Genomic DNA, 8128 nt, shown 5'->3' on the forward strand with positions numbered 1-8128 from the left:
AATAGGAGGAGGAGGTTGGGGAGCAGAGCTCGCCACCTCCACCATCAAAGCATCGAACTAAGCGCCGTCACGATCCCGCGGCTCCGCCGGCTCCTCCAGCGGCCCCGAGTGCTCCGCCAGCCCCTCCCGTGGCTCCGAGTGCTCGGAGTGTGAAGAGGACCAGGGACGCTGCTGCCGAGCTCACGGACCAGCCGTCCAAGGTGGCCAAACCTAGTGGGCCCAAGCCTCAGAAAGCTTTGCCTCGGATGAGGATCGCTGTTCCAGTTGCCTCAGCGTAAGTGACTTGTTCTCCCATCTTCTTTTAGTGTCTGATTAAACTCATGCTTATCCGTCGAGTGGATTTCACCCAACAGGGCTGCTACTTCCGCCACCTCTCTTCCGCGCGAGGACGATGATCCTATGGACACGGATAATGCCGCCACGTCCCAGCAAGGTATGTTGCCACGACTCCGAGAGTTTGCATTATTGTTTCGCGAGTGCTGTCTTTAATCTTGCCCCTTTTTCTGTGATTTCATGTTGTTCAGTCGGGCTTCCTTCGGAGGTGATCCATGTGGAGGATGACGACCAAAGGGGATCAAGGCCATCTTTGGTGCATGTCCTTGAGGTTGTCCCATCTGCTGCTGCTCCCATCATGAACGTGCCGCCGACCGAGACGGTGCCGCCGACTGAGAAGGTGCCCCTCGCGGCGGAACCGACTGGAGCGGAGCTCGGGATGCCCAAGGAGTCTTCTGTCGCGCCGGGTCCGTCAACCGTTCAATATGACGCTCGACACCTCCCGGAAGACCAGGTGGGGGCCGCCAAGGACGCCATGGTGCAGGTGGAGCTGATGGTGGGTGACGCCAAGGGAGCGTATGACTCCATCGCGTCTTTGTACAAGAAAAGCTTGGAACTCCAGGACGATATCCGAGTAAGTGCACTAGTAAGTGTTTACTTTCCTCTTGTTACCCACTGGGGGTTTCAGTGATATACTCGGATACAGTAGGATGATTTTGCAGTGGGTTCACTCTGGGTGAACCCAGCGGGTGTAGTCCCCGAGACTTCTGTCGAGTGCTTGCACCGACAGTTGTCTTTATGTGTATTTTCCATGACCTGAACATATCAGAGCTGATCTACCCGAATGGTACCAGTGGGGGCACTCCGGGTGCACCCACTGGGTGTAGTCCCCGAGAGCAGTGTTACTCAGGTCGGGTAATGGTAGTCTCATAGATTCGTCTGTTTGTCATGGAGCTCAATAGGGTCGACCTGTTCGAGCTTCATGCCAGTGGGGTCACTCTTAGTGAACCCACTGGGTGTAGTCCCCGAGACCGCTGTCGATTGCTTGCATCGGCACGGGTCTGAAGAACTTTGAGCTTTAATTGTTTTGTCATATGTGTCGCTACTTTTTCCTTGTTGAATGTGTCTGATCGTCCCTTTGCTCTTATTTGGCAGAAGACTTGCGAAATGGGATCCGCGTACAATGCTTTGAAGGCTGAGAAGATTCAGCTTGCTGCGGACTTGGAGGCGGCTGTGAATGACCTGGCTGGTGTGAAGGGGGCTCTTGCAGACCGAGAGAAGTCCTTGGAGGAGTCCCGGGAGACCAACAAGGCATTGCTAGCCGAAATTGAAAAATTGAAGAGTCAAAGAACCGAACGGATGGGCCAGCTGAAGTTGATGAACACTCGGTGCATGGCGCAGGAGAAGTACGTCAGCGACTGGGCAAGGAAGATGGTTGCACTGCTTGGTGGTAAGTTTTTGCCGAGTGCTTCTTGACTTTGGAGTTCATTCTGCGCTTACTTTCTGCTTGTCTTTTCTTTGCAGACTTCTGTCGGGACGCTGAGGCTGAAGCAGCCGACATTGAACGGTCGGTTGTGCCGAACGTTCCACTCGGCGACGAAGCCAACCGGGACTTGCTCCGAGCGCATATTCGCCTTAGCAGAGTGGGACCTTTCGTTGGCCGCCTGAGAGAAGTCATCGGCCGGATCGACAATGAGCTATGGCCTGAAGACGATTCCCGGCAAGAAATAGATGGGTTGATGACTCGGCTGGAGGACGTCCCGAGCAGAGTGCAGGCATGGAAGAAGTCTACCGCTCATTGTGGTGCGGACGTGGCGCTATCTCTGGTCCGAGTGCACTACAAGGAAGCTCACGAAGAAAAGCTGAAGACGTCGCAGGTCGCCAACACCAAGAATCTTCGATTCGAAGATTTCATGGAGACCTTCCTCGACACAGCCACTCGCATCGCAGACGGGATCGACCTTGACACCTTTGTGGAGCTTTCCAGTCCTGGTGACGCTTGAAAAACTTTATGGCGAACGCACATTTACCTCGGTATGCCGAGTGGTATCTATATCAACCTTTGGCCACTGCTGTTGGCCGTCACATTCGTGGTTCCAACTTTGAATTCGAATCGAATATATTTCGCTCTTCTTTCGCTAAGTTTTTTTTGACACGATTTTGGCTCGTGGTTTTCGTTTGGCGTTTCTTGGTGAAGCCAATGGAAAACATGAGGATCATGTAGTTGTCAGTTTTCTTCACATCCACATGAGCCTCAATGAGGGTCTGCCAAGTCTCCAAGTGCGCACTCGGAGCGAGCTTTTACTTAGGCGACTCTGGGTCCCGGCTAAGTCTCCGAGTGCACTCATGTAGTTGTCAGTTGTCTTCACATCCACATGAGCCTCAATGAGGGTCTGCTAAGCCTCCGAGTGGATCTCGAGTATACACTCAGAGGAAGCTTTTTTACTTAGGCGACTCTGAGTCGCAGCTAAGTCCCCGAGTGCGACTTTTCGTGCACACTCGGAATGAGTTGTTACTCATGTAGTTGTCAGTTGTCTTCACATCCACATGACCCTCAATGAGGGTCTGCTAAGCCTCCGAGTGGATCTCGAGTATACACTCGGAGGAAGCTTTTTTACTTAGGCGACTCTGAGTTGCAGCTAAGTCCCCGAGTGCGACTTTTCGTGCACACTCGGAATGAGTTCTTACTCATGTAGTTGTTAGTTGTCTTCACATCCACATGAGCCTCAATGAGGGTCTGCTAAGCCTCCGAGTGGATCTCGAGTATACACTCGGAGGAAGCTTTTTACTTAGGCGACTCTGAGTCGCAGCTAAGTCCCCGAGTGCGACTTTCAGTGCACACTCGGAGAGAGAGTTTGTACTTAGGCGACTCTGGGTCGCAGCTAAGTCCCCGAGTGCGACTTTTAGTGCACACTCGGAGAGAGTTTGTACTTAGGCGACTCTAGGTCGCAGCTAAGTCCCCGAGTGCTACTTTTAGTGCACACTCGGAGAGAGTTTTTTACTTAGGCGACTCCGACTCGCAGCTAAGTCTCCGAGTGCGACTTTTAGTGCACACTCGGAGAGAGTTTTTACTTAGGCGACTCTGGGTCGCAGCTAAGTCCCTGAGTGCGACTTTTAGTGCACGCTCGGAGAGAGTTTGTACTTAGGCGACTCTGGGTCGCAGCTAAGTCCCCTAGTGCGACTTTTAGTGCACACTCGGAGTTAGTTTTTCACTTAGGCGACTCTGGGTCGCAGCTAAGTCCCCGAGTGCGACTTTTAGTGCACACTCTGAGAGAGTTTTTTACTTAGGCGACTCTGGGTCGCAGCTAAGTCCCCGAGTGTGACTTTTAGTGCACACTCGGAGTTAGTTTTTTTAGACCGGAGTCTGCAAACGCGGAAGAATTTTGAATTAGCAAGAAATCAATTTGCTTTATATTACTTCAATGATACTTGTTCTTTACATTGTCTCTGTTGGCGGTCATGTGTAGAAGCGCTTCAGGAGATCCCAATTCCATGCTCGCGGCTCGTCCGTTTCCCTGTCGAGGTTGTAAAGTCGATACGCTCCATTGTTCAGCACCTTAGAGATGATGAAGGGTCCTTCCCAGGCGGGAGCCAACTTGTGTGGTCTCTGCTAATCCACTCAGAGCACCAGGTCGCCTGCTTGGAATGTGCGACTCCTGACGTGCCGCGCGTGAAATCGTCGCAGATCTTGTTGATAAATTGTTGAGCGAGTCAGTGCCATCTCGCGCTCTTCTTCCAGAAGATCCACTCCGTCTTGCCTAGCTTGCTCCGCTTCGACTTTGGAGAAGAGTTCGACTCGTGGAGAGTTGTGAAGCAAGTCACTCGGAAGGACCGCCTCTGCTCCATAAACGAGGAAGAACGGGGATCGCCCTGTAGATCTATTCGGAGTTGTGCGGAGGCCCCATAACACCGAAGGCAGTTCGGTGACCCATGCGTCGGCGGCATGTCCAACTTCTCGCAGGAGTCGAGGCTTCAACCCTTGAAGAATAAGCCCATTCGCCCGCTCTGCTTGCCCGTTTGTTTGGGGGTGTGCCACGGATGCAAAATCCACTTGGATTCCTTGGCCTGTGCAAAAGCCTTTGAACCTGTCCGAGTCGAAGTTTGTGCTGTTGTCGGTGATTATGCTGTGTGGAACCCCGTATCCGGAGATGATGTCTCTGATAAATTTGATGGTCGTAAGGGCGTCAAGCTTCTTGATGGGCTTGGCTTCAATCCACTTGGTGAACTTGTCGACTGCTACCAGCAGATGAGTGAATCCTCCTTGACCTGTTCTGAATGGTCCGATTGTATCTAATCCCAACACGGCGAATGGCTAGACGAGAGGAATTGTCTTCAGCGCAGACGTTGGCTTGTGGGACTTGTTCGAATAGAACTGACAGCCTTCACAACGGTCGACCATATCCTTTGCCATTTCATTCGCCTGCAACCAAAAGAAACCAGCTCTGAATGCTTTGGCGACGATCGCCCTTGAGGAGGCATGATGGCTGCAGGTTCCCGAGTGAATTTCTTCCAAGATTAACTGTCCCTCCTCAGGGGAGATGCACCGCTGAAGGATGCCTGAAACACTTTCCCTGTACAACTGGCCATCAATGATGGTGAAGGACTTCGATCTGCGGACGATCTGCCTAGCTTGGACTTAGTCTTCTGGTAATTCTTGCCTTAGGATGTACGCAATGAACGGCACAGTCCATTCGGGGATGAGAGCAAGAATCTCCATGATCAAATCAACCACAGCAGGGACCTCAACTTCAGTCGGATCTGTTGAGCTCTTCGGTTGTACTGGTTCCTCTGTAAAAGGATCTTCTTTTACTGAGGGGAGGTGTAGGTGCTCGAGGCAGACATCACTCGGGACCGGTCTCCAAGTGGATCCAAGTTTCGCCAATTCATCTGCCGCTTGGTTTTTCAGTCAGGAAACATGGTGAAGCTCCAGACCTTCAAACTTCTTCTCAAGCCTTCTTACTGCGTTGCAGTATGCAGTCATGGTGGGGTTCCTCACATCCCACTCCTTCATCACTTGATTAACCACCAAATCCGAGTCGTCATAGACCATCAGGCGACGGACGCCGAGTGTGATGGCCATGCGCAATCCGTAAAGGAGAGCTTCGTACTCTGCCTCGTTGTTGGAAGAATCAAAATGTATCTACAACACATACTTGAGTTTATCACCTTTTGGCGATACGATCACTACGCCAGCGCCGGAGCCATTCAACATCTTGGACCCATCGAAGAACATGGTCCAATGACCCGAGTAGACGTGAGTCGGTTGCTGTTGTTCTACCCATTCTGCTATGAAGTCAGCTAGAGCTTGAGAATTTATAGCCTTCTTGGCTTCGAACTTGATGTCGCAGTATAACATCTCCATTGCCCACTTCGCCACTCGGCCTGATGCGTCCCGATTGTGGAGGATTTCCGACAATGGAGCATCAGATATGACAGACACCGAGTGGTCTTGGAAATAATGAGCCACCTTCTTTGCAGTCATGTAGATCCCATAAATAAGCTTTTGATAATGGGGATACCTCTGTTTGGAAGGAGTGAGGACTTCGGAGACATAATAAACTGGCCGCTGAACCTTGTACGCTTTGCCTTCTTCTTCGCGTTCGATTGTGAGAACAGTGCTGACGACTTGATTTGTAGCCGCGATGTACAGAAGAAGGGGTTCTTTACTGAGCGGGGCAGTAAGAACCGGCTGGGTGGAAACCAGGGCTTTGAGGTCGTCGAATGCAATTTGGGCTACGTCTGTCCACTCGAAAGTATCTGATTTCTTCATGAGTCGGTACAGAGGTAACGCCCTCTCGCCGAGCCAAGCGATAAACCTGCTCAAAGTCGCTAGGCAACCTGTGAGCCTTTGAACATCATGTATTCTGACCGGCTGCTCCATTCGGACGATGGTCCCGATCTTTTCGGGGTTGACATCGATCCCTCGTTCAGAAACGAAGAAACCGAGTAACTTCCCGCTGGGAACGCCGAATGAACACTTGGCTGGGTTGAGCTTGATATCGTACCTACGTAGGTTGGCGAATGTTTCTGCCAAGTCAGTCAGCAGGTCGGAACCTTTGCGTGACTTGACTACGATATCGTCCATATATGCCTCCACATTTCGACCGATCTGGTCAAGGAGGCATTTTTGGATCATGCGCATAAAAGTTGCTCATGCGTTCTTCAAACCGAATGGCATAGTGATGTAGCAGAAACACCCGAATGGGGTGATGAAGGCTGTTTTTAATTCATCTGGACCATACAGACGGATCTGATGATAGCCCGAATAGGCATCAAGGAATGATAAACGCTCACAGCCCGCAGTCGAATCAACAATTTGATCAATGCGGGGAGCGGGAAATGATCTTTCGGGCAGACCTTATTGAGATGCTTGAAATCGATGCACATACGGAGAGATTTGTCCTTCTTGGGCACCATGACAACATTGGCGAGCCACTCGGAGTGGTGTACCTCGTGAATGAAGTTGGCTGCCAAAAGTTTAGCCACCTCCTCTTCGATTGCCTTCCTTTTGTGCACGGCGGACCGACGCAGGCGTTCTCGGACGGGCCGAGAAGCAGGATCCACATGCAGCCGGTGCTCAGCCAACTCCCTGGGTACACCTGGCATGTCAGCGGGCTTCCATACAAAAATTGTTGGGGAACGTCGCATGGGAAACAAAAAATTTCCTACGCGCACGAAGACCTATCATGGTGATGTCCATCTACGAGAGGGGATGTTTGATCTACGTACCCTTGTAGACCGCACAGCAAAAGTGTTAGTGAACGCGGTTGATGTAGTGGAACATCCTCACGTCTCTCGATCCGCCCCGTGAACCGTCCCGCGATCAGTCCCACGATCTAGTGCCGAACGGACGGCACCTCCGCGTTCAGCACACGTACAGCTCGACGATGATCTCGGCCTTCTTGATCCAGCAAGAGAGACGGAGAGGTAGAAGAGTTCTCCGGCAGCGTGACGGCGCTCCGGAGGTTGGTGATGATCTTATCTCGGCACGGCTCCGCCTCATCTCCGCAGAAACGCGATCTAGAGGTAAAACCGTGGAGATATGTGGTCGGGCTGCCGTGGCAAAGTTGTGTCAAATCAGCCCTAAAACCTCCGTATATATAGGGGGAGGAGGGGAAGCCTTGCCTTGGGGTCCAAGGACTCCCAAGGGGGTCGGCCGAGCCAAGGGGGGCAACCCTCTCCTTCCAAACCGAGTCCAACTAGGTTTGGAAGGAGGAGTCCTTCCCCCTTTTCCCACCTCCTCTCTTTTTTTTTCTCTTTGATTTTTCTTCCTATGGCGCATAGGGCTTTCTTGGGCTGTCCCACCAGCCCACTAAGGGCTGGTGCGCCACCCCTAATGCCTATGGGCTTCCCCGGGGTGGGTTGCCCCCCCCCCCCCCCACCCCGTGAACTCCCGGAACCCATTCGTCATTCCCGGTAACTCTGAAAACCTTCCGGTAATCAAATGAGGTCATCCTATATATCAATCTTCGTTTCCGGACCATTCCGGAAACCCTCGTGACGTCCGTGATCTCATCCGGGACTCCGAACAACATTCAGTAACCAACCATATAACTCAAATACGCATAAAACAACGTCAAACCTTAAGTGTGCAGACCCTACGGGTTCGAGAACTATGTAGACATGACCTGAGAGACTCCTCGGTCAATATCCAATAGCTGGACCTGGATGCCCATATTAGATCCTACATATTCTACGAAGATCTTATCGTTTGAACCTCAGTGCCAAGGATTCATATAATCCCGTATGTCATTCCCTTTGTCCTTCGGTATGTTACTTGCCCGAGATTCGATCGTCAGTATCCGCATACCTATTTCAATCTCGTTTACCGGCAAGTCTCTTTACTCGTTCCGTA

Source organism: Hordeum vulgare, chromosome 5H (assembly GCF_904849725.1).
Source record: "Hordeum vulgare subsp. vulgare chromosome 5H, MorexV3_pseudomolecules_assembly, whole genome shotgun sequence".
Taxonomy (NCBI): Eukaryota; Viridiplantae; Streptophyta; class Magnoliopsida; order Poales; family Poaceae; genus Hordeum; species Hordeum vulgare.